The sequence below is a fragment of the Tyto alba genome, unplaced genomic scaffold (assembly GCF_018691265.1).
Source record: "Tyto alba isolate M040663 unplaced genomic scaffold, T.alba_DEE_v4.0 Super-Scaffold_48, whole genome shotgun sequence".
Taxonomy (NCBI): domain Eukaryota; kingdom Metazoa; phylum Chordata; class Aves; order Strigiformes; family Tytonidae; genus Tyto; species Tyto alba.
In genome coordinates, this window is record NW_024881324.1 from 26,249,664 (window position 1) to 26,266,616 (window position 16,953).

Here is a 16,953-nt window from a genome sequence, read left to right on the forward strand (position 1 = left end):
ATGGAACAGGACGGCTGTTGACAGTATTTCAGTGAAAGAAAACATGCTCAGACTGATGTGTAATTAATTACCCCTTGGAGATATTATTTCAAGTGGAGTAGATTTTCTTCTATTAAATTGCCATTTATTTGTGACCTTTAATTTATTATAAACAGTCGTCTTTCTACATCCGAGGCAGCAATGGAGAACAACAAGAATTTGTTACATTGGTCTCCTTAAATGACACTTGCAGCTTGGCAGAGTTAGAAGGAAGCTAGTATGTTTGCTATTCAGGAGCTAAAATAAAGGGCTTTACAACGTGATCTTCCATCCATTGCCCCCAGCAACATTTTACCTCCCTGAAATTTTAGAAATACAGTTAACTTTTGGGCTTTCCCCTTCCAAATGTTTCTGGGAGATTGGATCCGTCATTATTATTACTACTACTACTATTATTATTACTATTATTATTATTATTATTACTGCATTGGCATCAGCAGGTGTTTAAAAGAAGTGTCTAATGCCAAACTTCTGAACCTGCTTAGCTGCGTTCTCTTTCTTCCCTCTGTCCCCTTTCTGGGGAGGGAGCTGAGGGCAACCCCTGTACCTATGTCTGCCCCAGGGAGCGCAGATAAACCCAGGGAAGGTTGGTAGAGGCTGAATCAGAGTTTTTTTCCCCCCTTCAGACCCTGAAATGTCGCTCTTCCTTCCTTGGTGCGTACAGTGTGTCCTATGAAACCAAGCAAAGCTGAGCTCAGCCTCACAGTTGGCAGTTTGAGAGAAGACTGTTGAAAGGTGCACTGAAGTTTTATGACTCCCCATCACTAATGGAAAACACTAACGGTAGCGGGTGTTAGGTACGTGCTCCTTGTCATTCAGAAAAGGGGAGCGGCTTTGTGAGTAGAAAGGAGCCATTTCTTTAAGATCTGGAGTGAAATGTAATTTAAAGAAAAGGTTAAAAAGCAAGCCGCCGGTCCAGTCCCTCAGCCTGTTTCCCAAACGTTGGCAGCAAATAATGAAGGCTGTGTGCTAACAGGTATAATAATCACATTTAGTTTCATTAAAAACATCGGGAAGGAAAGGGCTCCTTTTGGAGTCTTAAGCTGACACTTTATTCACGTGAAGTATTTGAATATGAAGTTCATACTTATGTGGAAGGGAAGGCCATTTTTCTGACAGGATCTTTGTATACCACATCATCACACAGTCGTTTTCCTCAAGTGATCAGGTCGCACTGGTGTTGACCAGCTGAAAAGTGCAGTATGAATAAGGCACTTTAGCAAGAAATCCTCGGAAGCAAGTTACATCGTTTTGACTTCAGCAGAAGAATTGGATTACTTAAACATTTGCGCTGGGCCGAAGGATGACAGTAATCTTTTACAGGCGTAATTACATCGACGGGGGTCTTGCGTGGGGTTATTTGTCACCAACACAGCTTGAGCCTCACGTCCACCTTTGGCACCTCGATCCCTGACCCCGAGACCCCTCAGACTTGAGCGGGTATGAAGAATCTTGCAGCGTTCAGGGGGTGTAACCCCCGTACGCGCGGCTGGTGCTTGTAACCTGTGGCAGAGGCTTGCTGCTGCCCGCCGGGCCGGGCACGCGGCCGTTGCCTTTTAACATTGCCTTTTATTGCTGCGTGCGCTTCTAAACATCGGAGCTTCGGTTGTGTTTTCTAGACGCCCGTGTATTTAAGGCGCCAAAGTTTCGCAGCTTCGCGCCATCGTCCGCAGTGTTATAAATTGAGACCACAATGGATCACAATCCAGTTATAATTTTATTAATTATAGCAAGTAGAATATGAGCAAAGACAGCGCTGGACGGCAGGGGAGTCTGCGCTCCACCAACTGCCGCACTGATCAGTTCAAACAGTCCCTTTTTATACATTTTTACGTCCATGGCTATCTTTGAGCAGTACCTCTTCTGCTTGCACAAGCGGTATCTGGTTTGTGTAAGCAATTGCGGTTGTCTTATCTCACACAAGCGGTGTCTGGCAGCTGTTTGCATAAGCGGTTTCCTGTCTTTTGCTGCCTAACCTTTACATTGAGCTTAACATAAATTTCAATAAACAATACCCTAGTTCATAGTTTCTTACAGCAGGGCAGAAGTTCGAAAGAAAAAGAAGGGCGCCCCATTATGCGATGTTTTGTATTGCGAGAGGCTGTATAAGCTCAAGCAGGGCTGGGGGGGGGGGGGGGTGGTGGTTTAATGAACTCAGCGTGGTGTGCCGCTGTGCTGAGATGCTGCGGCAGCAGAGCGACTTCTACTCCCAGTTAGAAAACCTGAATAAATACACATCTGCCTGAGGACGGGCCTGGGGAGGGGGGGGGGGGGGGGGGGGGGCCCAGCCCTGCAGAAAGCGGCCCCTCGGCGGCGCGCGCCCTTTCCCGCCCGGCGCGGAGAGGGGCGGGGCGCGCGCGCGGCGGGGGCGGGGCCGGCGGCGGTGAGGTGTTGCCTGAAGCGGGGGGGGGGGGCTCGGACCGCGGTTGCCATGGAGACCTTTGTGCCCGGCGGCGCGCGCCTCCCCCCTCCCTGGGCCGCGCTGCCCCCGCTGGGCCGGCGGCAGCTGCCCCGGCCGCGCCCCGCGCCCCGCGCGCGCCGGCCTCCCGCTGCCTCGAGCACGCGGAGGGGCCGCGGGCCGGGGGCGTCGCGGCCGTTGTCGTCTCTCCGAGCGATCGGAATGGCCGGCGGCGTTCGCCCGCTCAGATTTGCTTCCAGTTGCTTTCTGTGAGGGGTAAAAGGAGGGAGGGGTGGAGGGGGAGGGAAAAAAAGAAAAGAAAGGAAAAAAAAAAAAAAAAAAAAATGACCAGACCTGCGTGAGCTCCTGCTCCGGAGAGGAGGGAAACTCGGCTCAGCTTTGAGGAGACTTCCCAGAGCGAACGCTGAAGTGATTAAGGAGATTAATTTACAAGTGGGCGACAAAGGTAAAGAGTTATAAAGATGGATCGCTTGTTTGGGGCTGCTTTGGGATTTGGTTGAGGTGAAGACGGAGGTTTCGTGAAAAGCTATAGAACTTGTTTTAAGCGTCCCTTCTGAATGGCTTAGAAATACTTTTGGACCTAAAAATGCTTTAAATCTGCTTATGCAAGGCGATATAGGTAGCAATTGCTAGATTCTGAAGTCCGCGTGAAATGCTAATTTGTGGCTGGTAGGTTTTGGTCGTTTGTTTGTTTATTTGTTTTCTTTTTTTTTTTTTTTTTAAAAAAAACGGTGTTCTTGGCTCAAAAAAGAGAGAGATGGGTACTTTAAAGTTCATTAAAGGCAAGAAAGTAAATATTACCCTTCAGTGGAAGTGTCTTGTATCCCCAAAATGCTTCATGTTCTTATTCAGCAACACTTTATTTAACTGGTTATTTCTTGTTTTAATTTGTCTAAAGCAGCGAGTTAAGAAAATCAGCAATTCCACCGAGATAAAACAATTGAACAGCCTAAGTTTTCTTGTGCAATAATGTATTTTTGTAGATAAATGCTTTCAGCTTGCAGACCTGTTGCTTTGTACTTTTACCTTAGAAAATGCTCTCAATAACTACTATGTACTCTATTGATACATTTTTTCTGAGTATAGTCTTAAATAGGTGAGAATGGGATTTGTATCGCTTATATGTTTAACCTTTAAGTCTTTATCAAGCTTTCAGGTAGATTTTTTTTTTTTTTTTTTTTTTTTTAATGTGTAGATGGGTCAGCTAAATTGAAATTCATTACAGAAGATTAGTGAAAATACTTCATGGTTATGATCTAGTTCCATCTGGTGCTGCTCAAGTCCCAGGGAAATGTAACTGAATGTTCAAGGGACTAAATAAATGAATTTTATGTGGAAGAGTTCCAACAGGCTTTTCTGACACAGATCTGTATATTTCTTAAGGTAACAGTTTATTTACTAGTGTGATCTTTCGGCTGGATGGAAGTAAAATATCTAAAATGTAAAACCAAACACCCCCTCCCCCCACCTCCAAGTCTAGTCCTTCTTACCAAATTAAAAAAAAAAGGATGAGGGGGGTTAGAGCAGCTTGGGTTTATGTATTATTCCTGACTCAAGACACGGCAGGAATATGTTATTGTGAATTAATACTGTTTACTAGGTGACTGCGTCTGTCAGGTTAAATGAACAAGCATGTACCCTCCCAAAGTCCATAATTAATAAAATGTATGACTTGGAAGGAATTCTCTTCTCATATAACCATAAGCAGTTTTTATTAGTTAAAATTAGAAACAAAAGATTTTGTAGATCAAACTAGTTTAACTACTCAATCTTAAGTTAAGGGCCAGTTTTCTTCCTAAAACTACTTTAGCTAAAGCAGTAAAACTACTTCAAGATCAGGAACTAATTTTATTTCAAAAAAAAGTTTAGTAAAACTAATTCAGTGTTTGGCGCTCAGTAGTTTAAATGCTTTGCAGGGTTGATCCAAGCTTGTTCCTAGCTGATCCAGCTAGTCATTTTAACTAGTTTATAGCACTAGGATGATTTTAATAAGACCGCTTAACTCGTTATGTGGTATTTTTGAGTTGAGTGTGGTGTCTTAAATCATGCTTGTTACTGTGGATTCTTTCAGAAGCTTTTCAGTTGCGTCCTATTCAATTTCAGTGTCTTCTGAAGCCAAGTGTCCAGAAACTTGTTACCTTCCTTTTCTCCCCTCTGAGAAGCGCTGCGAAAAGACCCCAGTGGGAAGGACATCGAAGTGACTCTGAAGCAATTAGGAAGGGACTCGTGAAGCCCATGGTGGCAGAGCAGGACCTGAAGTTGTTTTAGCAGTTAATTCAAGTCTCCTTTTCTAAAGTCCTCTGAGTCCAGTGTAGAAATAAAAATTCCGCAAAGTCCCTAATAGTGTTTTCTCTGTGGAATTTCCTGTGGTTGATAAATATTTCAAGAAGGTAGTGATACATTTCAAGCGCACTGCTAAGCTGAGATACTTCATGGTCCTTTGCATGTACATTTGCATTATTCATTTATGGTGTGCAGGTAGATAATGGGCCAAATCTGTCTTTGGTATTACTCCACTGATTTCGGAGTAACTGAACGAATTCAACCGTACGTTAACATCTTGATTTTTGGAAGTTCGAGGCAAAGTTGGAATTACTTCAGTGATTTTATTATACAGTTAGTAGTTGTTTATGTACTAACTAATGATGTTCAGTAGCTTAGGCATTCTTTCGTTAAAATAATTGTAAGTGGGAGGTGCAATTTATTTTTTTTTCTCCTCTTTGTGAAAAAAAACAAAGCAAAGCAACCAACCAACCAAACAAACCAACTAACCAAACGTGTTCAGTCTTCTAGCTGTTGAATCCTAAAGTGACCGACAGAGAGATACAATAAAACAGCTTTCTGTCATTGGTGACAATTCATCCTAATAACCTACTAATGTCGACACGCTTTTTTTGTAGCGTGCTACTTAAAGTAGAAGAACTCTCTCCCTGTTTTAAGCAGCCTTCCATACAATGGGTCCATGATACTATCAACGTGCTTCTTTTGTATGTGTGCACGCATACAAACTATACATATATCTGTACTTTAAATATATTGCTTTAAGCTATGAGGAAAGGCAGAGGTAACAGAAAATGGGAAGCCTTCATCGAACAGCATGCACTATATTTAAAATGCTGACACTGGGCAGGCTTTTCAGTTGGCAGAGTATATAATAATTTGATGGAAGCTGCTACCCTGACATTTATATCTGGTATATGAAGTTGGCTATTGTTTTTGGGGGAGTTTTCTCGATTTTGTTTATTTTACTAGAGATTGATGATGTAGGAAATCATTGGGATCGTTTTAATGAGAAATTTAAAATATTTCTTTTTGAGATCCTCCCAGAAAACTCTTTGCATGGGGTTCATGTTGTTACAAATAGTTTCTGCCAGAGGTCAAGACCTTTGTTTGACATTCTCGGAACAGACATTCCATTAATTGGCTTTTGAAAAAAAGCTGATCTGACAATTAAAGCAGGAACTTTATCCTCCCAGCCATGAATACATGCAACACATCTCTGTCAATCTTGAGCGCTACAAAACCGTGCAGTGTTAAGGATCTGGAAGAAAAAGTAGTTGGAAACACAACTACATGTCAGTCGAAGTAAGGTGCTCTCATTAACACACCCTTTGTCTAACACTTTCGAATGACGGCGTGAGTGGACGAGTTATTCAGCAAAGATCCTTGGTTTTGTTACAGTGTGGTGGAGCAAATCAGAATTTGGCAGTCGATAAGAAAAATGCCTATACATTTTGCATATTACCTGGGAATTATGACAGTTATGTGTAATTTGTATTTAGACCAGTTCTAAAAGTTTTATTCTCAGTAGACTGAAACATGTTGAAGCCAAATAACTTTCACAGCTTTAGAAGTTGTCAGAGAAACTGAGAGTTGGGACACCTGTCCCTTCTGTGCTAGGAAAGGCTGTAAAGTCTATGGAGGCTGCAATAAGCGTTCATTGACAATTTCTGCTAAAGCTATAGGCAGAGAAACAGTATCTATTTGAACTGTTGAGTTGCAACATTAAATCATTTGGTGATCAACAGGCACTCAGACAGATGTCATCAGATTGGGTTTTTTTCTAGTTGTGGCCTCAGTTTTCCTGGTAGTGATGAAAACTGATAATTTTTGTTTAATGGAAAGCTTGCATTCTTCTGAATAACATTATCACTGAGCACGTCTAGACCATGTGTTAAGATATTTTGATTGTGTCATAAAGAAATAGTGATTATTACCATTCTCTTAGGGTTGTACAGATGTTGTGTAAGGAGTGGTAGCAAAGAGTTCATTTGGAAACTGAAGGCAGATGCCTTTGCTTTCTGGTACATACCAGCTCCCGCTCTGGCCCACGCACGGGACTAGTTCAGCTGAAATTCCTTGTTAGACTTGCATGAACTGTGGCTTAAAGATGATGTTGGCTGCCATGGTGAGAAAAAGGTAGATGGCTGGTCCAGCCCGCAGGATGGCCCAGCAGACTACGTAAGAAGTAACAGCATCTTTATTACAGCCTTGATTGTGCGGTTGCTCATTTCTGTGTTGTGAAACCACCACGCAATTGGAAATGGTGGTAAATCTAAAATCTAATGTGGTTGATCTAGCCTCTGTCGCTTGCCTTTTCACTCCTTTTTCTTGAGTGAATTTATTAGTAACCTTATTTAAACAGTAACAGGCCATTCTATTTTGATTTCTTACCTAAGCCAACTTGGTTCAGTACTGAGTTTGCTTTTCTCTGTTTCCAACTCTTTCAAGTTTTCTTAAGTGCCAGAGTTTATGAATGTGCAAAATGGGCATGCTAAAACCTGATATAAATTCTCTTGCATAGAGGATTAAGATTAATCCGTCATCGATAATATCGGAGGGGTGCTGTTGACTAAAATGTAGTTTAACAACATAAAAGCAGAGGTGATATTACAGACTTGTAGTTTTTTGCTGTTATTTTAATGTCTTATCTCCAGAAGGGTCAATATTTTATCACTGGGCCCAGTCTAGCATGAACCTTCTAATGCTTTTTTCTTTTAGACTGTTGAAGCTGTTAGTTCTCACATAGAAAAGTCATGGATAAGCAATATTTAAGCAATAGAAAAGTCAGCCTGTGTCTAGGAACCTCTAACTGAGAAAACCTCAAAAATTCTTCTCCTGCAAGAGATGATTGTCAGTAAATAAAGAATTAAAATACAAAGATCTTCTAGCAGAGTTTTTAAACAGCAATGACAAAAAAACCCCAAACCCCCAACAATCACTTTAGCAATTTTTTTTTTTTTTTTTTTTTTTTTTTTTTTTTTTTTTTTTTTTTCCCCGTTTTCTTCAAGGCTGCAGTGTTATGTGTTTACCTTGCCCTGAGTTTAGAATAGGTTTCCTTTGGCTCCACAGCTGACTCTCCCAACTGGCTTTGAGTGTGCTAAAAATTTAATAGCCAAATTTCAAATTGAGAGTCAAATACAGAAATGTCTTGATGTCAGCTTTCTGTGAGGAGCAAGTTCTCATCTTTGTGCTTGGGCTCTGCTCCTTATCTCCAGCTCACTCTGCACAGTGGCTCAGTTATTTTACATTGTCTGTCTTTCCCTGACATTTAAAGCCATTATCTGTTCACAGCCCTATACTCCTAGGTACCGACTCTTTAAATAATTTCCCACCTAACTGATACTCATTCACACAGGTAAAGACTTATTCCTGAGTCCTTCAGAAGAGCTACTGTCAGCCCAGTCCCTGCCATTAGCCACGGAGAGAACCAGTTCTCAGTTGTCATATGAAATTCAGTGCTTTTAGGGAGGAAAGCTGCTTCTGACTCAGCAGCCACAAATATTTTTAGTGATTTGCCTGTAGTATTTTTTTTTTTTTTTTTAATAATCAAATCAGCGATATACACTAAAAGCCAGAACAAGTTCTCAGATGGTTTAAAATGAGGTATCAAGATCTACTGAAATTAGTGGCGCTTGGCTGACTTAGAGGAGGTAAATCTGGGTTGGGTTGCTTTATGGTACCCTTGTACTTGTGGAAAAGACTTATCCGAGCTTCCAGAATTCGTAGGTTTTGTTGTGCTTTTACTGAAACTTAAGTTACACTACTGCTTTAAGTAACTTCAGACATAGTAAACTAAACCACATATCGGAATATCCTATGGATGAGGTGAAATGTCACCAGCTTTGTCTATATAAATTGTGTTGGAAATCATTCACTCAGAATGATGTAATTAAAAGGGGAGGGGGAAATCATATATAAACTGCAAAAGCCCTTGGGCTTTCATAAATAATTTTACACCATCCTGATCATATTTGTTCCTTTCTAAACAGTCATAAGGTTAGAGGTAGCACTGGAAGGGCACTTGCTCAACGTTCATAAGGTTTCAAACACTGAAATATTTTTGGTTTATTTTTTACCGAGCACAGATGCCTAAAAAGTAATTTCCAGTAAATGATATGGTGGTGCTAGGATTAGATGAATAGCTTGCTTTCCCCAAACTATTAATTGAACAAACACAGAAAATAATTCAGAGTAGTTTTATTTTCATATAATTGTTCTCATACAAGATTAATACTACATATGAGTATGGTATTGAGTAACTCCTACGTTAATCATGTTTCCTTCTTCATAATTTTTTTCTGCCTCGGTTCACTTTAAGTCTCTATGCTCTGGTGCAGCAATGCTATGTAATTTTCTTCAGAAATAATAGAGCTTCTGTAAGAAAGACTGTGCATTCACTGCCAAAATATGAAATGTAGTGAAATTGTAGTTCTAGAGGTGGGAGATTTTCTTCAGCAATAACAAAATGGAATATATAGATTTCTCATTCATTTCTGCCACACGACTTAGGCTTTAGGTATTTCTCAGATCCATTTTTCGAGGGCATATGGATATACCTCCAATCTCCCATCACTACATACAGCTGTACTCACTGATGTGCTGGCAATCCATGTTTTTTTTTTGTTTAAGACCATTGATCTAATTTTGTTTCATAGATGAAATTACTACTTTGTTAGCTTTTCAGCTATAATTTTGCTGTTACTCTGAGTACCCTGTGTATTCTTTTATAAATATTTACCACCAAAAGTGTTTACTTTTTTTTTTAAATGTACCTGTAAGCGAGTTTTTCAAGTCCACTGTCCCTCTTAATTTCTGCAGTTGTTTAAAAGCTCATGTAAATATACGTACAGTACAGAATTATATAAACAATATCAAAATTAGCTCTGCATTTAAATAGGAGCTTTATCGAGAACATGCATCTATATACTCTCCCAGTGTTCATTGCACAAGTTGCCTGTCTTTGAAGAATGATGCTTTACACAACAGTATACTCAACAGTTATTTTCACAGTACCTTCCACTTTGACAATGTGTTATATTCACTGTGTTTAATAGTAATTAAAAGCATGTATTAAATATTCATAGCGAACCCTGTAGCACATCATAACTAAGTAGGAGCTGACTGGCATATATCGTAAAAAAATTTTGGTGCATTGAGGACTTACTGTAAATTGGGGATGTATTTATGTGTTCTGAGGACCAGTACTATCAATTGACTGAGTAGGCCAGAACTTAATTTGCCTTGTAGCTGTAGCTCTATGCTGGGGACCTAAAGCTAAGTCATGACTTCAGAGAGGGAGGGAAGAGGAAGTGGGAAATAATGTATGTATTCTTAAAAGATGCGGGGTGTATGTTTTTCATTTGGGCATCTAGCTCAGGTATTGGTCCTTACAAATAAAGGAAAAAACTGCTCTTATTTTAACAGAGCAGTAAAAATATATAGACAGTCTCAAGCAAAGATGAAATCGGGAAAGGTTACAGGTCTATCACATGTGGAATAAGACCCGAAGCACACTTCCAGTGTCCTTGTATGCATGACAATAGTAGGTTCCACTGAAATGGAATTGGTCAACAGACTGGGGGAAGTTAATCTTTTTTTGTCCTCACAGGGGACTTTAACCATTCCAGTATCTGTTGGAGGGACAACATTGCAGCACATAAGCAATCCAGGAGGTTCCTGGAGTGCATTGATGGAAAAACTTCCTTGTCCAAGTGGTAGAGAAGACAACAAGGAGAGGTGCTATGCTGGACCTTGCTCTCACCAGCAAGGAGGGGCTGGTTGAGAATGTGAGGCTCAAGGGCAGCCTTGGCTGCAGTGACCATGAAATGGTGGAGATCAAGATCCTTTGAACAGCGAGGAAGGTGGGCAGCAAGCTCACTACCCTGACTGCAGGAGATCAGGCTTTGGCCTTTTCAGGCATCTACTTGGCAGAGTAGCATGGGGTAAAACCCTGGAGGGAAGAGGGTTCCAAGAAAGCTGATTAATATTCAAGGATCACCTGCAAGCTCGGGAGCAATGCATCCTGACAAACAGGAAGTCAGGCAAAAATGTCAAGAAGCCTGCATGGATGAACAAAGAGCTCCTGGACAAGCTTGGACACAAAAAGGAAGCCTACAGACAGTAGAAGCAAGGACAGATACTCTGGGAGGGATACAGAGAAACTGTCCAGGTAGCCAGGGATCAGGTTAGGAAGGTCAAAGCCCCAATAGAATTAAATCTGGCCAGGGACATTGAAGGCCACAAAAAACTTCTGTAGGTACATTGGTGATAGAAGGAAGACAAAGGAAAATGTGGGCCCTCTCTAGAAGGAAATGGGACACCTGGTTACCTGGGATATGGAGAAGGCTGAGGTACTCAGTGACTTTTTTGCCTCAGTCTTCACGGGCAAGGGCTCCAACTGTGCTGCTGAGACGCAGAAAGAAAAATGGAGACTTGGAGTATGAAGAACCGCCCACTGTAGGAAAAGATCAGGTTCGAGACCATCTAAGGAACCTGAAGATGCACAAATCCATGGGACCTGGTGAGATGTATCCACGGGTCCTGATGGCTAAGCCACTATCCGTCATATTTGAGAAGTTGTGGCAGTCCAGTGAAGTTCCCACTGACTGGAAAAGGTGAAACATAACTCCTATTTTTAAAAAGGGAAAAAAGAAGACCTGGGGAACCACAGACCAGTCAGTCTCGCCTCTGTGCCCCGTGAGATCATGGAGCAGATCCTCCTGGAAACTATGCTAGGGCACATGAAAAATAAGGAAGTGACTGATGCCAGCCAACATGTTTTCACTAAAGGTAGATCATGCCTGACAAATTTGGTGGCCTTCTTTGATGTGGTTACAGCACTGGTAGGTAAGGGAAGAGCAACTGACGTCTTCTACCTGGACTTCTACAAAGCTTTTGACACTGTCCTGCATGACATCCTTGTCTCTAAATTGGAGAGACACGGATTTGATGGATGGAACCACTCAGTGGATGAGGAATTGGCTAGACGATTGCACTCAGAGAGCTGCAATCAGTGACTCCATGTCCAAGCAGAGAGCAGTGGCAAGTAATGTTCTTCAGGGGTCAGTGTTAGGACCAGAGCTGTTTAACATCTTTGCTGGTGACGTGGGCAGTGGGATTGAGTGCACCCTCAGCGAATTTGCTGACAACATCAAGCTGTGTGGTGTGGTTGACACGCTGGAGGGAAGGGATGCCACCCAGAAGGATCTCAAAGAGCTTGAGAGGTGGGCCTGCACAAAACTCATGAAGTTCCACTTCAGGAAGTGTGGCCAGCAGGTCGAGGGAAGGGATTCTCCCCCTCTGCTTTGCTCTTGTGAGACCCCACCTGCAGTGCTGTGTCCAGCTCTGAGGCCCCTGATATGAGAAGGACATGGACCTGGTTGAGAGGGTCCAGAGGAGGCCACGGAGATGCTTGGGGGGCTGGAGCACTTCCCCTATGAGGACAGGTTGTAAGAGTCGGGGGCCTTCAGCCTGGAGAAGAGAAGGCTCCAGGGAGACCTTAGAGTGGCCTCCCAGTGCTTAAAGGGGGGGGCAGGAAAGGTGGGGAGGGACTCTGGATCAGGGGTTGTACGGATAGGATGAGGGGTGATGGTTTTATACTGAAATAGGGCAGATTTAGATGAGATCTCAGGCAGAATTTGTTCCCTGTGCGGGGGTGAGGTGCTGGCCCAGGGTGCCCAGAGCAGCTGTGGCTGCCCCCTCCCTGGAAGGGTTCAAGGCCAGGTTGGATGGGGCTGGGAGCACCCTGGGCTGGGGGAAGGGGGCCCTGCCTGGGGCAGGGGGTTGGAACTAGATGGTCTTTAAGGTCACTTCCAACCCAAACCATTCTATGATTCTATGACTATGACAATACGCTATTTGGAAAATTACCTGAAAACATTCCTTGAAAGTTACAGGATTTCCTTTCATGGATAAGCTCTTGTGAAAACAGTTTCCTAAAACTTGTATGTTTAGGCTCTCTTCTCAAGCCTATCAGGACAGGGTTTTAAAAAAATTTGTCACTTTATTCATGTGTCAGTGATGACTTGCACACAAACATAAGAGCATTGCTTCAGAGCACATGTATTATACTTGTGAATTTCTCTTTGCAGCAAATTACACCTGCAGTAATGTTCTGGTAAGACCATGGCTGTGTGTAGTTTGAGCCCAAGGGGCAAGTGAGCATCACACAGCTGTTCACTTACCCTTTCCCCTTATCAGGAATGGGAAGGAGAAGATGAAGCACAATGGCTGGGGGGGTTCTCACCCATTTCAGTCAAGGGCATGAACTTCTCCGGCGTGAGTCCTCCCCACGGGCTGCAGCCGCTCCCGAGCTGCTCCGCCGTGGGTCCCCCCGGTGTGTCCCAGCCCTCCCAGCGCCGAACCACAGCAGCGGGGGCCGCTTCTTCCCTCAGAGTCCCGGCCTCCTTTAACCGCAGCCGCCGGTCCTGATGGGCCTTTACTCCTCAGGCTTCAGCTCGGCCCCTGCTCCACCGCGGACCTCCATGGGTGGCGGGGGGGCGGCCCTGCCGTCTCCCCACAGGACACAGGGTCTCTGCTCCGGCGCACCTCCTCCCCTTCCTCCTCCTTCCTTCCTTCCTTCCACTTCCCTCATCGTCCACCCTCCTCACAAGTCCCCAGCCCCCTCCCGGGTTCCCCTTCTTAATTATGTTATCGCAGAGGCGCAGCCGATGGGCTCGGCCCTGCCCAGAGGCGGGTTCGACTTGGAGCCGGGGGAGCTTCCAGAAGCTTCTCCCAGGGGCCAGAGGTGCAGCCCCCACCCCTGCTACCGAAAACCCGCCACAGAAACCCAGCACGCTGCGGCGTGACTGCAAGGTAGATGAGAAAATGAAACTGCCTGTTTGGCTGTGACCTACACATAGACTGTGGATATCTGTGTGGACAGACTCTGAAAGGCTTTAAGGTTAAACCTTTTGTCCTGCCAGGGCCTCCTGGCCCTGTCTTTACATTTTTATAACAGGAAACAGACTGAAGCGAAGTTTTAATTAAGACTGGCTCTAGAAAAATAGAAATGCTGTCCGTAAAATCAGTGGAATTCTTGTTTGGACATAGACACATTCTCCAAACTCTTACACAGCCTACTTGTTTAAGTGTCTCTTTCCCTACTTTAAACTTTTATTTTTAATGTTCATGGAATGCTTTAAAAGAATAATTACCCATTTAATTATCTTGCAGGAGAAACCAGACATAGATTTTTGGGTAGTCAGTATAGGGATTTTGCATTTTCTGATTGATTTTTATGAATGACAGAATAAGTTTATTTAAAAATCCCAACATGATAGTCCATCTAAAGATCAATATATCTTGGAAGGGAATTTGGAAGAATGAAATCTGTACACTGTGGAGGGACTGAAAGTGTTTCTGGCAATTAGAGCCCAGTCAGTCATTATTGTTTGCCAGCAGTGTACTTATTGCTTCAGAACACCTTTCTTCATGACATGATATTTTTGAGATATATATATATATATATGTTTATTATGAGTTTTGTCATTTACTTTATGCTGACGTCAGCTGATGTTTTGAAATACATACCAGTAAAGCACAATGGAACTGTGAAAACAGTATTACTGTTTTTTTTTTTTTTTTTTTTTTTTTTTTTTTTTTTTTTAATTAAGTTGCAAACTGATTTTAAAAAATCAGTTTGGCTCAATTTACCAAAACATCTGCAGGATTCATGAACAGCTTGTTGGTTTGAGCTCAACAGCAGGAGAAGCTGTAGTCAATCAGTTCTGCCCTCTTCAGCAGGTGTAATACCGGTTGATGGTAATTGAAATACATGGTTTCAGGGGACGTGGAAAATGTGTCCAGATGATAGGAACATCAAGAAAGTATAGAAAAAAACATGAGCAGATGTTTGGCTTATTCTGTCTACATAGTTACATGTACTTAAGTTCACTCTAATGGAGTTTTTCTACTGTCATATTGTGGTTTGCTCTGTTACAGAGAAGGATTTTATGGTTGGGTGCTAATCTTACAGAACAGTCCACCTGTTGCAGCAGCCATATTTTGCAGTGTCTTAGCTGCAGATTTTTTTGACCTTTTTTTTCTTTCAAATCTTTCTTTCCAAACATTTTTGAGTGTTAGGTTTGCCTACAGTGCGATGAGTTGCTTAGTGGTTTTGACATACAGCACGTTATTGTTGCAGTGAGACTGGATACTTCAGACCTTCACAGAAAAAAGAGGATAACTTACATATTTTTGAAACTTCACCCTTAAAAATAAATGCCTCTAGGTTTATCTAACTGAATGATTTTTACTGTTGGTTTTGGTTTTCTACTGAGTGTGCCAGGAGTATAGTCAATTCTGAAATTGCTGGAATAGAACATTGATCAGTAGGATATTAAAATACATCAATAATTATAAAAAGTATTTATTCAGATTGTTAAATTATGAGTCATTGTTCTTCAGGTCCATTTATGTATAAATGAAAGTGGTGGTGAATCCAGCTAACCTGTAATCTGAAGGTCCTGTTGTCAGTATGCAGATACGGATAGAGCATCCCATGGCTGTTATCTGCTTCAGTCTCTTCTCTCTTCATTCCCACTAGTAGAACTCTTTACAATTCTAAATCATCATGGCTTGCAAATTTAGATTCAGTGCTTTGTAAGATTAATTAAAAAATGTATCAAACTCTAATTTTGAAGCTGATGTGAGCATTTAAAGAAAAGTGGTTTTATCTGTTATTCTTGTAATGCAGCATGAAATTAACATCTGAATCAAACGGCAAAACTTCTGTAAATAAGATCCAGAATCTATTATGAGGACTCATTATTCCATATACATAGTAATACTTTCTAAGTGTATTTTCCTTCTTCCTAAGCTGCTTGAAACATTTCCCCCAGTTTTTCAACAAGCCATTGTGTGCTGATGTTTGTAATTAGATCGTTTGCATACAGTGGTTGTCATAAAAAAAAGTTAGCATTTTCAGTAGTTACAGTGTCATGGTATCTGAGTTATCCAAAGCTTGCCCATTTCTGCATATTTAAAAATATAATTTAGGTCACATATTTATCATCATGCAAACCATTATTTTCAGTGTTATTTCTCACCTGACTGCTTCTCAGGCTCAGGTGTATTTCACTGTAAATAATTCTGTTGTCTCCATTTCAGTGGGATTCTAACTGTAGAGTATTTTTTTAGGTAAAATGGAGTTGCACGTTATTTGCCTGAAGTCCTGTATCCAGAGCCATGCCTACTCAGTTGCTAGAGATACCTGTCATCCTCTCTTCCTGAGAAACAGCCAGATGAGGATGGCACCAAACATGCCCAAAGCAGTGGTATGCATAAAACTCCAAACTTATTAGCAGGTACAAGGCCTGTTTCACTGGATTGAGAGCTGTGCTCTGGAAATTCAGGAGAGGAAACTGAAAAATTGGTATCCACTTCAGCACACCGCCAGGGGGTTATGCTCCCCTCTGTCCAGTCCTGACAATAATCAAACAACCAAAACCTCAGAACAGAATTAGGATTGGTTTTCCAGGCTGCCTCTTGGCTGCAGAGACTGTACCTTATGCTTACGCTTATGGTAGCACTGAATCTGAAAGGGCTCCCTGCTCCTCTCCCGTACCGAACATGAACTGGGAAAACAAAAGATAGAAACTGTTTGCAGTGTGGAGATATGAAGCTGCTTAGAGGGAAGGGAGCTGATTTATAAGGGTTAAATATTCAAAATCCTCCTAAGTGGTATTACACTGTTATGGTAGGGTTTGCTCTTCCAAAAAAATATGTGGAAAGCGGTTAGAGACACTTTATATTCCGATGATGCTCTCAACGACATCCCAAACATTGTTGCAAGGTCTCTGCCCACTTTTCATGAATGTATTCAAGGGAGGGAGTGCTGTATTTCTTTCTCTCTGTCTCGCTCTTTCTGACTTTGCTCTGCAATGGACGTGAGCCAGAAAACTGTCTCTCTCAGTCAATGCAGTCTCTTGTTTGAGGAAATGAAGTAGAGTGACTACAGTCAGCGCATCCTATTAAATTATTTCTTTCATTCTAATTCCAGTGACTTTGCTTTTGGAAATGATATACACTCTGCCAGCCACATAATATGAAGAATCAGTCTTCACAAATAGAAATCAAGCTTTAGGAATGGGAAAGTTAACACAATAATAGAAAGTGTTGGTAGAGGTGAAATTTGACTTAAAATCCTGACTTCAGTACACTAAGTATGTACTCTTTCTTTTCAAGCCAAAGAGGAAATTACTTTTAAAATT

General features: G+C 42.0%; 1 protein-coding gene across 11 annotated transcripts in view; it reads left to right on the top strand.

Annotated features, from left to right (window-relative positions):
- The window catches only part of CTNND2 (catenin delta 2), a 699,957-nt gene that overhangs the window by 241,191 nt on the left and 441,813 nt on the right, over window positions 1-16,953 (top strand). The window contains exon 1 of one of the 11 annotated variants that reach the window (XM_042806917.1): window positions 2,535-2,903. The exons of the other annotated variants lie outside the window; for them this stretch is intronic. The gene's annotated coding sequence lies outside the window, so the exon portion shown is untranslated. Of the gene's footprint in view, window positions 1-2,534; window positions 2,904-16,953 lie in introns of those variants that run through there. 11 annotated transcript variants of the gene reach the window in all.